At 44.0% G+C, this 16,866-nt stretch overlaps 1 protein-coding gene and 1 non-coding gene across 4 annotated transcripts in view; one reads left to right on the forward strand and one right to left on the reverse strand.

The window, feature by feature from the left end:
- Positions 1 to 10,482, reverse strand: part of IL1R1 (interleukin 1 receptor type 1) — a 98,549-nt gene extending 88,067 nt beyond the window's left edge. For 2 of the 3 annotated variants that reach the window (XM_068966797.1, XM_068987928.1), the window contains exon 1: positions 4,156 to 4,583. The gene's annotated coding sequence lies outside the window, so the exon portion shown is untranslated. Of the gene's footprint in view, positions 1 to 4,155; positions 4,584 to 10,468 lie in introns of those variants that run through there. The other variant, XM_068981016.1, reaches the window with a different exon arrangement.
- On the forward strand, positions 2,800 to 2,884 carry LOC138094009 (small nucleolar RNA SNORD86). The gene has a single exon (XR_011146189.1). It is a non-coding gene; the product is annotated as a small nucleolar RNA SNORD86 (small nucleolar RNA).
- Positions 10,483 to 16,866: the final 6,384 nt, after the last annotated feature.

The raw sequence follows: 16,866 nt of genomic DNA on the forward strand, positions 1-16,866 counted from the left end.
GTCCTTATCTCTAAATTTAATAGAGAAAAAGGAGATAAAAAGATTCAGTTTGCTCTGGGTTGTTCAAATGGTAGAAAGTCAGCAAAAGCATTCAACTCCCCACACACTCAGTGAGCTTGCTGAGAGACATCAAATGAGGTCAAAGACCACAGAAATTAGGTTGGCAAAAGTTACTCTGAGAGAGGATTGGTTTGATGATGACTAACCAAAAGAAGACAAGAAGCTGAACCCAAAGGGGCAGAATAGGAAGCCAGAGGTTTCACAAAAAAAAGTGTCCTTAAAGCAAATTAAGACAACAGAAGACTCCTTTCCAGTTATCAGATTAGAACACTTAAAAAAAAAAAAAAAAGGTAAAAAAACCCAATGCTGGTGAAAGTGTGAGAAAAAGGTGAAAAAGGTGTTCATACAGTGCTGGAGGGAGTGCACATGACTAGCACTTTCCTAGATTAATTGAGTAACAGAATCGAGAACTTTAAATACGCTGATGCCCTTGACCTCTGGCAATTATTCCAAGGAAAGACTAAGGAAGAGATGCGTAGGATCCCCTGCTGCTAAGTCACTTCGGTCGTGTCCAATTCTGTGCGACCCCATAGACAGCAGCCCACCAGGCTCCCCAGTCCCTGGGATTCTCCAGGCAAGAACACTGGAGTGGGTTGTCATTTCCTTCTCCAGTGAATGAAAGTGAAAAGTAAAAGTGAAGTCGCTCAGTCGTGTCCGACCCTGAGCGACCCCATGGACTGCAGCCTTCCAGGCTCCTCCATCCAGGGGATTTTCCAGGCAAGAGTACTGGAATGGGGTGCCATTGCCTTCTCCTACAAGCATGTTAGTATGGGGGATGTTAATAATAGAAAAGAAAAAAATCAAATATACCAACATGATTTAATAACTCATCTATGTCATATGATTAAAAAGCTTTTGTAGGAAAAAGTTCCTTAGCAGGACAAGACCCTCACAACATACTGCTGAAAGGCAAAAGCAGGTGATAAAACAGCATGGAGAGTCCAAGCATGCTTTTTCCAAAATGTAAATGTGTTTTGAGAAAACCACACCCACCCAAACACTAACAGTATTTATCTCACAATGTTAGGCTTTTATGTTTCACCTTTTTAATTCATCTCTATATATTCTTTTTCAATTGTCTTTTTGACCATGAGCATGTGTTGTCTGTATATGTTTTTAAAGACAATACTTGAGAAGTGGATCTTAGCCACTCTGTGACCTTGCCTGAGAGTTTCATTCTTCAGCAACTTAACAGTGCCCCAAAAGGTTTGTATGTTAAAGAATAAAAGCTGAATAATAAAGAATAATAAAAAATAAAAACTGTTGAGTAGAGACAGTCCATAGGCTTCTTTTAAAATTCCTCACAGCTTGTCAACAGATGAACAGATAAAGAAGATTCTACTTAGAATTCTACTTAGCCATAAAAAGAATGAAATAATGCCATTTTTAGCAATGTGGCTGGATCTAGAGATCAAACTAAGTGAAGTCAGAGAAAGACAAATACCATTTGATATCGCTGATGTGGAATATAAAAATTATACAAGTGAACTTATTCATGGAACAAAACAGACTCACTTACATAGAAAACAAACTTATGGTAACCAAAGGGAAAAATGGGAAGGATGAATTGGGAATCTGGGATTAACACATACATACTACTAATATAATAAAATAACCACCAAGGACCTACTGTATAGCACTGAGAACTCTACTCAATACTCTGTCATGACCTATGTGGGGAAAAAAATCTGAAAAAGAGTGGCTTTATATATAATTGATTCACTTTACTGTATACCTGAAATTAACACAACATTGTCAATCAGCTATACACTAATAAAAAAATTTTTAATAAAAATTGAAAATGTACTAATATCTAAGTTAACTTCTAGGTTTAAAAAACTGTGAAAAGTATTAAAAGTGTAATAATATAAAGTAAATTAGAACAAACATTGCAGAAACTCTAAAACAATACATTTTCAAATAAAGAAAATTCATCACTGCGATCAGGAAGATCAAATTCAGAAATGTCAAGAAATGCCCCCAGTCCTTCCAGACAGCACTTCTCCCCTTTCCCCAGCGACCCACCCACCTCCAGTGGAACACAGACTTCCCCGGCCCCCAGCACACACAGGGCAGCCCCCAGGCGGCCGTAGGTGGACACAGTGATTGAGCAGACCACCCAGTCTCTCGCTGCACCTAGTGAGCTGTCCTTTCCACCATCTAGCCCTTCATGTGCTCACAGCCACCATGCAAAGTCACATTTGGCGTAAGAGCAAGCGCAAGATTCAAACTGAATTGAATGGTTAACCTTGTTTTGTTTTCTTCTTTCCTTAAACTTCTCGAATTCTGACTGACCCAACAACACTATTATAGAGTATATAGAAGTCAAGGGTGTCCAAGAAGGCTTCCCTCATAGCTCAGTTGACAAATAATCTGCCTGCAATGCAGGAGACCCCAGTTCAATTCCTGGGATGGGAAGATCCCCTGGAGAAAGGATAGGCTACCCACTCCAGTATTCTTGGACTTCCCTTGTGGCTCACCTGGTAAAGAATCCACCTGTAATGCAGGAAACCTGGACTCAATCCCTGGGTTGGGAAGATCTGGAGAAGGGAAAGGCTACCCACTCCAGTATTCTGGCCTAGAGAATTCCATGGATCCACAGTCCATGGGATTGCAAACAATCGGACATGACTGAGCAGCTTTCACTCACTCACTCAGTAAGACAATACGGACCATCCCCTGAGAGCCTACAGTCTCCTTACAACTTCAGGTGTAATATTTGCAACACCTCACATACTCAATACAGTGATGTCTGACCAGGACTCCCTGACCTACACAGGCCTCTGCTCTGGGGGTGATGGCCAGTCCTGGTATCTGAGTGATTCCCCGCAAAGGGATCCAGTTTCCAGAGCCCAGTAAAAATAAAAACCAATAAACAGCAACAACAACAAAAGCCAAATTCAAGTTTTTGAGATTCCATTGTAAGTTTTTATGGAAGGAAGCATGCGCAAGTTTGATAATACAATATATTATAATCTTAAATGCAATCAGTGATGTCAGTTTATAGTAATGCAATGCCTTCAGCCAAACACAGGCTGAGATGATCCCACTCTAGTATCATAGAAGCATAAAGGAAAGTCATAAAGTAAGTCTTAATTCTGCCATCAGCTACAGCATTTTAAAAGGACTTTACAGGGACTTCTCTTGAGGTTGAGTGGTTAAGATTTCACCTTCCCATGCAGGAAGTGTGTGTTCGATCCCTGGTCAGGGAGCTAGGATCCTGCATGCTTTCCAGGTGACAAACCAAAGCATTAAACAGAATCAATATTGTAACAAATTTAAAAAACACTTAAAAAAAAAAAAGGACATTACAATATCCTTCACTTAAACCTGATGATGTATATGGCTCTGTGTGTTAGTCGCTTAGTTATGTCCGACTCTTTGCGACCCCATGGACTGTAGCCCACCAGGCTCCTCTGTCCGTGGAATTCCCCAGGCAAAAATACTGGAGTGGGTTGCCATTTCCTTCTCCAGGAGATCTTCCCAACCCAGGAATGGAACCCAGGTCTCCTGCATTATAAGCAGACTCTTTACCATCTGAGCCACCAGAGAAGCCTTTGCTGGCTAAGAGGAGGTATATAGTCATATACCTCCCACATATTTCTTAGTTAATCTTCCATAGAGTAAAACATATGTAATCATAGATGGGGCTTCCCAGGTGGCTCAGCGGTAAAGAACCTGCCTGCTAATGCAGGAGACGCAGGCTTGATCCCCAGGTCAGCAAGATCGCCTGGAGAAGGAAATAGGAACCCACTCCAGTATTCTTGCCTGGGAATCCCATGGACAGAGGAGCCTGGCAGGCTACAGTCTGCGGGGTTCCAAAGAGTCGGACACATCTGAGCGACTATAACAACAGCAACAATCACAGGTGATCCATTAGCAGGGCTCACAGGCACACTCAGGGTTTTAAATATGCCTACAGAGCCACATAACACTAAGAAATCCTTCAAATCTTGTTTTAAAAGACAGCACAATACTGTCTGTTTTATCAGACTCCATTCCTCCTTCCTAAATACTTCAGTGTATAAGTAAACAAAGGAAAAAGGAGGGGGGAAATGCAGAAACAAAAGCTAAAGTGCAAACCCATCATCTTACCCACTCCTTTCCTCGTGACTGGAGGCTGCGGGAACGGCTGGCCCCACCAGAGGCAGTAACTCAGGCTCAGCCCGCGGCGTTTCTTTTCCCACCTGTGAAGCCCGCTGAACTGACGGTGGTTATTAAAACCAAAAGTGCATCTCAAAAATCAGCCCTGAATGGGGTTGCTGATGGCGGTTTTCTTTTTCTAGAGAGCTCCAGGGCTGCTCAGCACACAGGAGGGCGAGGCCTCACAGCTTGTCAGAAGACCCAGCTGTGCAGAGGCCGGGCCAAAGGAGAAAGTGGGCTCCAAGCATGCCTGTTAGGGCTTTAATCCTCAGCTGTGACACATGGAGGGAGCTATGAACAGGAAACTCAGAGCTGGGCAGGCAGCCAGAAACATTCAGAAAACGTGCCAAGCCCTTTCGAAATACCACACTCTCCACTGAACACTCACTGCTAACAGTTCACAGGCTGTCTCTCTTCTCAAATGACAGAGCCATAGACCCGGGCCGGGCTGGCCCGTGGACACCCAGTCTGTCACAGTTCCCGTCATCAGAGCCAGGGACCAGTCAAAGCCAGGCCTGGTGTCCCCCACCTCCTCCCTCTTCTCCCGCCTCCAGATCCTTCTCCTAATGACATCTGCAGATGTGAGCTCCCAGCGATACCGAAGGACCCTTCCTTCAAGCTTTTGTATGTTTCAGATGCAGGGTCTCTTCCTAATGCACACACTGCCCCTGCCACATGCTCTGGGGGGACCCTGCAGGGATATCTTGCAGCGTCCCAGAGGGGAGGAGACCCACTGGTCATTCCTGGACTCAGGGGGATTCGGGAAGATGGGGTCCCAGCCCAAGCCTCTGGCTCCCACTATCAGCAGCCTGATTTCATCCACGAAAGAGGGGGCTGTCGAACCCCTCTTCTGACTGTCTCTCAGGGGCCCCCCTGCACCCCACACCTGGATTCATGTTCTCAACACAACCCAGATCCCACCTATCAGAGCCCTACTCACAGGCTGAAACACAAGGACCAAACTGGCCAAAGCTTATATCCTGGTACCCAGGCCCACCCCCAGCAGGCTCTGCACACCTCTCCACCTTGTCCCCACTGCCCTTCAAAAGAATTCTCTGTGCCCACTCGGATGGGCCACCACTGACTCCAGAAGACAGTGCTCAGGGACTTCCCTGGTGGTCCAATGGTTAAATACTTTGCCTCCCAATGCAGAAGTGTGGGTTTGATCCCTGGTTAGGGAAATAAGACCCCACATGCCTTGATGCCAAAAAACCAACATGTAAACAACAGAAGCAATATTGTAACAAATTCAATAAAGACTGTAAAAATCGTCCACATTAAAAAAAAAATCTCTTAAAAAAAGGCAACACTCAAATGGCATGGGTTCTGCAGCTACCCTCCTGATTCAACTCCCCTTCTCCTCTTGAATGTGATGCCCTTTCAGACACAACACTCCCCCTCCTCCTTGACCCCCTCTCCCCACATTTCCAGTCTTCACCAAGGCTCATATAGGAGTACCCCCTTCCACATCTTGGGGTGATGCCCCATGCTCTGAACCCATGTCTTCACTCCCTAAAAATAACAGAGACGGCAAGAGTGGGCACTTACTATTCATCAGGCACGTTTCTAGGAACTTTTGATTCTTTCAGCCCATTTTACAGATCAGGCAATTGAGGCACAGAAAAGGGAAATGCTTTCCCTGAGATCCCTCAGCCAGGTAGGGTGGAGCCTGGTGGAGTCCAATCTGGCCTCACTCTTTCTTTCCAGGCACCTGTGCTGTTTATTTGGGAACAAGGAGTATGTACTTAGGGAGGGTGCAATTTCCTCACCCTTCTCGGTAGCTGTTTCAGAAGGGCTTCCCAGAATGCTTTCCCAGGCTGGGTAATTACAAGTAGCTGTGATTAATTGGTAGTCTAATGAGCTTTAATTGAGAGACCAAATGGTCCACCTGAAAACTGCTGTGGACTGGGCTTTCAACATTAGGAAATAAACAGAATAGTCTTGAGGTTACGGCAACATTATTGTAGTCCAGGGGTCCCTAACCTCTGGGATCTAATGCCTGATGATCTGAGGTGGAGCTGATGTAAGAATCATAGAAATAGAGTGCACAAGAAATGTAACATGCTCGAATCTTCCTAAACCATCCCCTACAACCCACAGTTGGTGGAAAAATTGTCTTCCACAAAACCAGTCCCTACCCTGGTGCCAAAAAAGTTGGGAACCACTCCTGTAGAAGTTTCACTGACATTTTTAACCTATCTTAATGTGTGTATTCAGGCCCTGGACATCTGGTGCATCAACGGACTGCTAAGACATAACCTCACTGAAAGAGCTGAGGTGCCCTGATGAGAAGAGCTGACTCTGGGAAAGATTGAGGGCAGGAGGAGAAGCGGACAGCAGAGGACGAGATGGTTGGATGGCATCATTGACTCAATGAACATGAATCTGAGCAAACTCTGAGAGACGGTGGAGGAAATGCAAGCCTGGTGTGCTGCAGTCTATGGGGTGGCAAAGAGTCAGAAACAACTGAGTGACTGAACAGCAACAACCCTCAAAGGTCTAGGGTGATAGTCAGGTCTAGGCAGGGAGACGTCCCCACCCTTCCTCCAACGTGGAGTAGCTGAGGTTTCAGGGACCTAATCCACCCCCAGCTCCAGAGGCAGCCCCACTGATCTGAGCCATTAGATCTTCAGAAATGCTCTAGTACCTTCTAAGCTGCTGGCCAGGTCCTATAAATGCTGGAGGTGAATGACATTTCATTGAGGAAATGTTTCTGGCTCCCACTAGGGGCAAGACCCTCCCTATGCTCTTTGGTAAAACAACAACAAAATCAGGAAGACCCAGCTTTCGTCCCTAAGAAACTTACTACCCAGCTGATGGGGAGGCCGTGGATGAGACCCTAACAGGCCTAACACACTGTAGGTATTGATATTTGCCTCCCAAAACAGGAGTTTGTTTTCCCAATTTTTCTCTAATCAGTTCGTCTTTATTCAACACTTAGTGGAGAGCAAAGATTTTTGCTTCCAGGATGTTTCTGATTCTCTTTTCCACTCCAGACAACATCTCCCTTCTTCCTGCCCACTTCTCAGCCAGGAGACACACACACATATGCACACACACATACACACACACACACACACACACACGCACACACACATACACACACACATACAAACTCCTGACTGGGTTTTGTAAGTTGCTTAGTCCCCCCCACCCCACAGAGTTCAGAGGGAAAAAATAGTCATACCAGGCAATAACAATCCAATACCAGAAGTTTATGGAAAATTCTCAAACTCCAGGGTCCTTTATAAAGGCTGAAGCTCAGAACTCACTGAGCAAAACCTGGAAATTTTACCATGAAAACTCTCAGAAGACATCACTAGGACACAATTTTATCAGCAACATGGCCTTTGTAGAACTCTGGAATGCCTGTATTTCTACTTAATAGGTCAGAAATAACTCATATCTTTCCCCAGAATTCTTTTATGGAAAAGTTTACACATTCAGAATGAATCTGCATTTAAGAATACCTTGAAGGTGGCTATAATCCACGTGCTTCCTGTGTTTCCTTAATCCATGTGTCGTCCACATGTTCCCTACACATCAAAATGGATGAGAACGGAGAATGCAAAAAAGCCTGGGAATGTGCGTGTGCGTGCGTGCAGACATGTGTGTGCCTGTGCAAGCATGTCCATACCTGGAATCTGACCTCACCTCTCCTGCCACGTACTACAGGCCCTTAAGAAAGGGTGGGAACCCTGTTTTACTAGGTTCAGCAATTTTGTAGTTAATTTGGTAATTAAACAGATACCTTCCTGGGCCCCAGGAGACCTGGGTAAAAGGGCCTGCTTTAACTTCATGGGGGACTTAAGATGACTCAGATGGTAAAGAATCTCCCCACAGTGCAGGAGACCTAGGTTCAGTCCCTGGATAGGGAAGATCCCCTGGAGAAGAAAATGGCAACCCACTCCAGGATTCTTGCCTGGCGAATTCCACAGATAGAGGAGTCTGGCGAGCTACAGTCCATGGGGATGTAAAGAGTCAGACACAACTGAGCGACTGACACTTTTAATTTCATGAAGGTGGCTTTGAGGAGTCAATTTCACTTCCCTGGACTTCAGTTTCTACCTCTGGAAAAAAATACAGCATAATCTAAATCCATGCTACACAAAGTGTTGCCACCGGCCAGGGCAGGCATTGTGAGGAAATATGCTAGAAATGCAGATTCGCAGGCCCCACCTCAGAACAACTGACTCAGAATTAGCATTTTAATAAGATTCCCACGTGACTTGTGGGTGCACGGTAAAGTTTGAGCAGCACTGGTCCAAACATTCTCTGAAGTGCCTTCCAGGGCCACATTTTGTTAGTTTAAACTTTGTCCCTTTCAGCTAGAGCATTAACATACCAAGGCCAATGGCTGCCCATGACCTTTGTGGTCAGGCCCTGGGAGGATCTGGTCAGAACCCTGCAGGCTGACTTCACTCCTATTCCAGGCAATGACACACAAAAAGTCAGGTCATCTCCATGACTGTCCCAGACCACTAAGTCACACTCTGTCTTCCAGCTTCCTACCAAGCCTCTTAGGAAAAGGCCACCCCTTAGTACTTCCTACCTCGAGACAGCTCCCACAGGCATCACTGGGTCTCAGGGATTGTGCAAGCAAAGATTAGTGAACAGGAACAATGCCAGATGGATTATTACAGTGACTGTCTTCAGCACTTAATGGAGCCATGATCACTAAGATGAAAAATGAGCCATGTCTGGGGAAGCTCACCAAATCTCCTGTTTGATGGGGCTATGATGATGCGATTAGGCAAAGTGTGAATGTGTGTGTTCATCGTTCAATCTTGCACAACTCTTTGAGACCCCATGAACTGTAGCCCGCCAGGCTTCTCGGTCCATAGGTTTCTCCAGGCAAGAACAGTGGAGGGGGTTGCAATTTCCTGGACCAGGGGATGGTCCCCAACCAGGGATCCAACCTGAGTCTCCTGCATTGCAAACAGATTCTTTATGTCTAAGCTACCAGGGAAGCTCCATTAGGCAGAATACTGCAAATTTAATGAAGCAGGACTTCATGAAAGCATTTCAAACCTCTTTCTTTTAAGCAAGATGAAGAATGCAGTTAGCAGAGCTGAATTATTTCCTCAACACCCACACGCCATGACATATGGGTTAATTGGAAGAGGGGTCACCAACAGAAAACCTCAGGCACTGCGTTTTGTTCTTCCCATGAAAGTGGCTGCCAGGCTGGGTGTGGTCACCCTCCAGCTGTGATAAGTCAAGAACAGAGGAGGCAGAGGTGGTTGGAAGGAATACATTTCCTCCACACACACACAAAAAGCAAATTCAAGATTAAAAAGCAAAGCTGAAATCTGAAATCAAAAAAGAAAAAAAAATTACCAAGTGAGCATTGGCCAAAAGAACCAGTGTGGAAGTGGATGCTGATAGCGTTCATGGGGGTCCTGAATGCAGACAAGAGAGGGCTGCAGGGACCTCCCCAGTGGTTCAGTGGTTAAGAACCTGCCTTGCAATGTAGGGGACATGGGTTTGATTCCTGGTCAGGGAACTAAGAACCCACAGACTGCCAGCAACGAAACCCGCAAGTCATAACTACGGAAGCCCACGTGCTTTACAGCCCATGTGCCACAACTCCTGAGCCCAAGTACCACACCTAGAGAGTCTGTGCTCTACAACGAAGATCTCGCATGACACAGCTAAGGCCCACTGCAGCCAAATAAGTACATATGAAAACAAAATTAGAGAGAGGGAGCCACAAACCCACGCCAGAGGTTGGGAAGGGAACTGGGAGCTGCAGAGCAAGTTCTTACAACATAAAGGCACTCTCGCCACACGATGGGAGATGCAGGCTTAAAATCTGAATTTTAAGAGTGAATCAGGGGTGAGTGAATCAGGAGTGAGTGAATCAGGACCCCAAAAGCCCCTTGAAGATGGAACCAGAGGCCAGATCTAACAATATAAAATGTAATCGAGACAAATCTGAAGTCCTGTTCTTACTTCCCAAACCTAATTTCATAAGTACAGGACAAAACCAGACAAGTGTTGGGGTCCTGGTTGACTGAACCCTTAGTTCAGTGGACCCTTTATTTTTTTTAAGCTCAGTTAACCCATGGTTGACTGAACCCTTAGAACCTCTTTGAACCCTTCGTGTGATGGGAGAAACCAGCTCAGCTGCCCTGGTGGATGCTTAACTTCTAATACAAGGAAGGGTGGTCACTCTTTGTACCCCAGACCCCAACCCAGAGATGGAACTAAGACAATGGAACAGAACTTTCTGGAGGCCCATCTAAGACCCGATGCAACATACCATCTACTTTGCAACAACGGAACTCTCCGCAGCGAAACCAGTCAATCCACAGAGGGTGTGCTGCCCCATCCCGGAAGTGCTCAAGCAGAGGCCACCTGCGTGGTCAGGAGCATCTCACAGGAGCCACTCTGGCACCTCTACTTGGCCGTCTGATTTTACATCCACTTGTGGGTTGTTCTCTGTGGTTTTGTTTTGCTCTCGTGGCAAATCAGTGTGCTGAGCCGGGCATTTTCTTATCATTCACATGTTGAAATAGGAAACCAGGGCCAGCAGGGACAAATCTCAAACTAGAATTCCCACCTGGAGACCCTAAAACCTTTCCTGGTTACTCTCTCCCAGTGCCTGGTTATAATTTCTGTGGTTTTTTGGACACAGTTTTCAGTTCTTCCAGTGAATGAGGAAGCCACTGCTTTTAACAAGGTAAGGTGAAATATTTACCATGTGTCAAGCTCCAAATATGAGTCACAGCCCAGCAAATGTGCCCAGCTAATCGTATAATTAAATTTTATGAGAAGACACTGTCTTTGGTTGTTCTTTGACACAAGTTAACTAGTGTCATAAGTATGTAGGAAGGTTCAGTCATTCCAATTAGTACACATTTTAAAAACATTTTGTTATAAAAAATCTATAACCATGATACAGAAGATAAGAAGGAAAAAAGAGAAGACTCAAACATTCTTCCCGATCTTGCTACCAAATTCTCATCACTGTTAGTTAGCATTTTGGAATATTTCCATCTACCCCTTTTTTTCTAGGCACATATATCTTTGTAATCTCTTTTAATATTATATCACAAGTGGTTTTTTTATGTTATTACTTGACTTTCATAACTATCATTTTTAGTACCACATACTGCATGTCATGTTGCCCCTTTTCCACAATCTTGATGGTCCCTATGGTTTTCATTTTACATTTAAGAAGAAAGAAGATTTTATCCACACATTGTGTCTTAAAAGTCTGGATGAGGGGGTAAGGGGGGAGGGATAAATTAGGAATTTGGGATTAACATATACACACTCCTATATAAAATACATCATCAAAAGGACCTACTATATAACAAAGGGAGCTCTACTCAATATTTTATGATAACCTGTAAGGGAAAAGACTGAAGAGGAAGATATATGTATGTATGTATAAATGCATCACTTTGTTGTACACTTGAAATTAACACAACATTATAAATAAATTATAGTTTAGTAAAAATCCATTTAAAAAATAGATAAACAAGGACCTACTGTATAATCACATGGAACTTGACTCAATATCTTGTAATAGTCTATAAGGGAAAATAATCTGAAAAAGAGTATATATATATACACATGTATATATGTATACACACACACACATACATACATACACATATTAACTGAATCACTTTGCTATACATTTGAAACTAACCCAACATTGTAAATTAACTATACTTCAATAAAAAGAGAGAAAATTCAAAAATAAAAGTCCAAGTAGCATCTCCATGGCACTCACAGTGGTTGTTTGGAAAGAACTGTAATAATACAGGCTTGATTTCATATTTATGTTTTTCCAGTGTGCTATCGATATTTTACTAAAAGTCTGCATATTTCCTTGTAGAAACTTTAAAACTCTGTAGACTATGGTGTTACAGACTCAGTGACCACAAATGGAACACTCTCGCACTCCTAACGCTTCTGCAGCTGCCCCTGAAAACGCCCACAAGCACCACTGCATACAGGGCAAGGAAGTCAACAGAACATGCGGACTGCATTAAATGTTAACAGCCATCTTCATCAAATGCATTAGGAGGTGTGCGTGCGTGTGTGAGGCCAGAAAGCATCACTTCCCAAGCTTGCTTGCCTGTGCCTGTCAGTCGTGTCTGACTCTTGGCAACCCCATGGACTGTACCCTGCCAGGCTCCTCTGTCCGTGGAATTCACCAGGCAAGAATCCTGGAGTGGGTTGCTATTTCCCACCCCAAGGGATCTTCCCAACTCAGGGATAGAACCCAGGTCTCCTGCATTGCAGGCAGATGCTTTACCACTGAGCCACTAGGGAAGCCCTTTCCATGCTTGTTAGACCTGTATCCTCCTAGATAAAGATTTCAGGAGCAAAAAACACATTAATTTTCCAGCTTACTGCAAATATGGTTTCAATTATAGAAATCACAAAAGTAAAACGGTCTAAACATAGCTATAAGCTAACAAAAAGCTTGTGATTCTACTCAGTTTTTAACTCAGTGCCAAACCCTGTTCTTCTAGAAGCAGTGCTCCTTAGAAGTCAGTTCATAATTACCTTTTTTTCTTGTTTAATTGTTTATTTTATGAAAGTATGATAACATTTACAGGAGACTTTGAAAATACAGAACAAGGTTATATATTGTTCTACTACATCAATTCATAATTACTATTGTACAGCAGAAATTAACACATTGTAAAGCAATTATCCTCCAATTAAAAAAAGACAACTAAAAAAAAACCTTAAACAACGTGAATGACATGTGAACAGCTGTAAACACAATATAAATTCTATATAAATAGTTTCCAGTATGTAGCATATTCAAATTTTCCTTTTTGGGAAAAAGAAAGTCAGTTCGATCTCCAAACTATCCCCAGCTCCCTCACTGTTGAGGAATCCTTACTATTAATAATCATGTTCCCGAAACTGATACTTCCTTTCCAGTTTTTCTTTCGGACACCCTTGCATCAGCTCCTCTAAGAAATCCGGGTGCTGTTGTCTCAGGGGTGGTTCTGCACAGCTGTTCTCACTGTATTCTCCCCTTTGTATCACCAAGAGAGGAGGGGAAAGCCATTACTGGAGAGAAGAATCTGGGGTCTGAGTCTGACACCAATGGCCATGTGCTGTCCACAGGGCTCCTCTCCCCACAACTACTGCCCTGTGTTAAGGCAAGTACGGGGTGAAGTGACCCATAAGAGGTTCTGCGAAATTCAGAGACTATGATTCATTCACTTCTCAGTCCACGCTTAGGATGTGAGCTCACTGCTGAGGCTCAGCGCTACCTCTGACCAGCTGTGCGGCCCTGAGCAAGTTTTGCAACCTCTCTGTTCCTTGGTTTTACATCTACAAAACAGCAATGATATTTGTATGTTCTTCATTGCACTACGGAGCATTTAAAGTGAAGCCGTGTACACACTGCTATATTTAGGATGGAAAGCCAACAAGGACCTACTGCATAACACGTACCTGGAACTCTGTTCAATGTTATGCACCAGTCTGGATGGGAGGGGGGTTTAGGGGAGGATCACTTCAGTTCAGTTGCTCAGTCACGTCCGACTCTTTGAGACCCCACGGACTGCAGCACACCAGGCTTCCCTGTCTGTCACCAATCCCCAGAGCCTGCTCAAACTCATGTCCATCGAGTCGGTGATACCATCCAACCATCTGTCATCCCCTTCTCCTCCTGCCTTCAATCTTTTCCCAGCATCAGGGTCTTTCCCAAGGAGTCAGCTCTTTGCATCAGGTGGCCATAGTATTGGAGTTTCAGTTTCAGCATCAGTCCTTCAGGACTGATTTCCTTTAGGGTGGACTGGTTTGATCTTCTTGCTGTCCAAGGAAATCTCAAGAGTCTTCTCCAATACCACAGTTCAAAAGGATCAATCCTTCTTTATTATCAGCCTTCCTTATGGTCCAACTCTCACATCCATACATGACTACTGGAAAAACCATAGCTTTGACTAGACAGACTTTTGTTGGCAAAGAGATGTCTCTGCTTTTTAATACGCTGTCTAGGTTGGTCATAGCTTTTGTTCCAAGGAGCAAGCATCTTTTAATTTCATAAATGCATAAGTATGGCTGAGTCCCTTTGCTGTTCACCTGAAACCACCACAATATTGTTAATCAGCTATACCCCATTAAAATGTTTTTGGTGTTAAAAATAAAATATCCCCAAAAGTGAGATAATACACATAAAGCACTTAGACTAGTAAGCTGGTGTATGCAATTATTTAGTTATCTGTAACTTTCTTTGTTCTTTTCTTTAAAAAACAACGTGCCACAGAAATAAAATGAAAACAAAATTTTCCTTCGGGAGCATCTGACTCAGTGAACCATCTCTATTCTGGTTTTCTTTCTGTCTCTCTGAGCCTTTCTGTATTCTGCATCCTCATTCTCCTCCTATCTTCTAGCTACCAAGACTCCCAGGAATCACAGCTGCCAAGCCAAGTCAGGCTCGTCATCCACCTCTTTGCCTCAACCCTCCCCCTCTGGGAGGATCAGTGTGGCTGTATGATCAGCTGAGCTCTGTCGTAGCTTGAACAAGTTTACCCACCCACAGAGTACTTCCCCTGTGGTTGTTCAGCATTTCCCTATCGCAAACTTGTGTCAAGTGCTGAATTGGCCTGAGAATACAGATTTGAAAACTCTACTTTCAGGAACCCTACAGTCAAAGACAGTAGAATATGGGCCAGAGGGCTGTCCTGAGGATGTTCAGTTCAGTCGCTCAGTCATGACTCTTTGCGACCCCATGAACCACAGCACACCAGGCTTCCCTGTCCATCACCAACTGCCGGAGTCTACCCAAACTCACGTCCATTGAGTCAGTGATGCCATCCAACCATCCCCTTCTCCTCCTGCCCTCAATCTTTCCCAGCATCAGGGTCTTTTCAAATGAGTCGGTTCTTCGCATCAGGTGGCCAAAGTATTGGAGTTTCAGCTTCAGCATCAGTCCTTCCAATGAATATTCAGGACTGATTTCCTTTAGGATGGACTGGTTGGACCTTCTTGCAGTCCAGGGGACTCTCAAGAGTCTTCTCCAACATCACAGTTCAAAAGCATCAATTCTTCGGCACTCAGCTTTCTTTATGGTCCAACTCTCACATCCATACATGACTACTGGGAAAATCATAACCTTGACTAGATGGACCTTTGTTGACAAAGTAATGTCTCTGCTTTTTAATATGCTGTCTAGGTTGGTCATAACTTTCCTTCCAAGGAGGAAGCGTCTTTTAATTTCATGGCTGGAATCACCATCTGCAATGATCTTGGAGCCCCGAAAAATAAAGTCAGCCACTGTTTCCCCATCTATTTGCCATGAAGTGATGGGACCAGATGCCGTGATCTTAGTTTTCTGAATGTTGAGCTTTAAGCCAACTTTTTCACTCTCCTCTTTCACTTTCATCAAGAGGCTCTTTAGTTCTTCTTCACTTTCTGCCATAAGAGTGGTGTCATCTGCACATCCAACGTGAGCGGGGGTGAGGGGCAATCAGCACAAAATCAACTTGGCTATCTGAGCACCCCTTCCAGCTGTCCCGCAGGCTCACTCCACACCCATGTCCCCCTAACTCTCGCCACGAGGCAGTTATCAACACGCCCTCGGCCCATCCATACAGGCACCATGATTCTTTTACTGTCATTGTCTCTTCATGTTCGATTCTTTAAATACCCGGTGGATATTGACTTGCTGCTAAGTCTCTTCAGTCATATCCGGCTCTTTTGCGACCCCATGGACTGTAGCCCACCAGGCTCCTCTGTCCATGGGATTTTCCCAGCGAGAACACTGGAGTGGGTTGCCATTTCCTTCTCCAGGGGATCTTCCCAACCCAGGGATCAAACCCGCGTCTCATTATGTCTCCTGCATTGGCAAGCAGGTTCTTTACCACTAGTACCACCTGGGAAGCCCAAATATTGGCGTGATTTTACCTTAAAAATCTTTCTTCTAGAGAGGTGGGAAGAAAAGTCATCATTAGTCATCATTAACATTTTACATGACAAAAGGTTGACACTACACATATATATATAATCATACATAACTCATATGCACATATAACGTCAGACACAATGGCAGTGACTTGGCACACATGCAAATATTGATGTATTGCATGGCTTATATGGAAAGCCAATGGCCAGAGATTCCCACTGCACTGACTTAGGACCCCTTCTGCCAATAGACTGAGGACAAAGATTTCAACCACACAGGATGAAGAGTAAGATGGAAAGCATAGCATCTCACACAAAAAGGTAGAACTCACAAAGGATTAAAACTCTCTAAACGTATGAACTCATGAAACATAACCCTAGAGGCAAAGAGCAGAGAAAACTGGTTGTCTCAGTCTTGTCTCTAGGTGATGGCTGACAAAGAATTGGCATCTCCCATGAAAATACGTACCCTCTGACACACCTTGGTAGTGAGTTAGAGCCTGATTTTACACACTTTTATATGCTTTGAAAAGGCAGAAGGTAATTTTGGTAGTCCTAAGTCTCTTGGCTGAGGAAATTAAATAATCTCTGGAGGAAGACACTAGAAACGAGCCTCAAAAAACTTTCACTGATAGATGTCTAACAAACATGACTTCACAACCGAAAATCTAAATATCAAAGTACATAAGCTATTAAGCATTGACAGAAGAAAAAGAACCAGGCTGACAAAAGAAAAAAAAAAAAAAACCTTCAACTACTGAATGATCAGACATG

This window comes from Capricornis sumatraensis, chromosome 1 (assembly GCF_032405125.1).
Source record: "Capricornis sumatraensis isolate serow.1 chromosome 1, serow.2, whole genome shotgun sequence".
In the NCBI taxonomy this organism is placed as follows: Eukaryota; Metazoa; Chordata; class Mammalia; order Artiodactyla; family Bovidae; genus Capricornis; species Capricornis sumatraensis.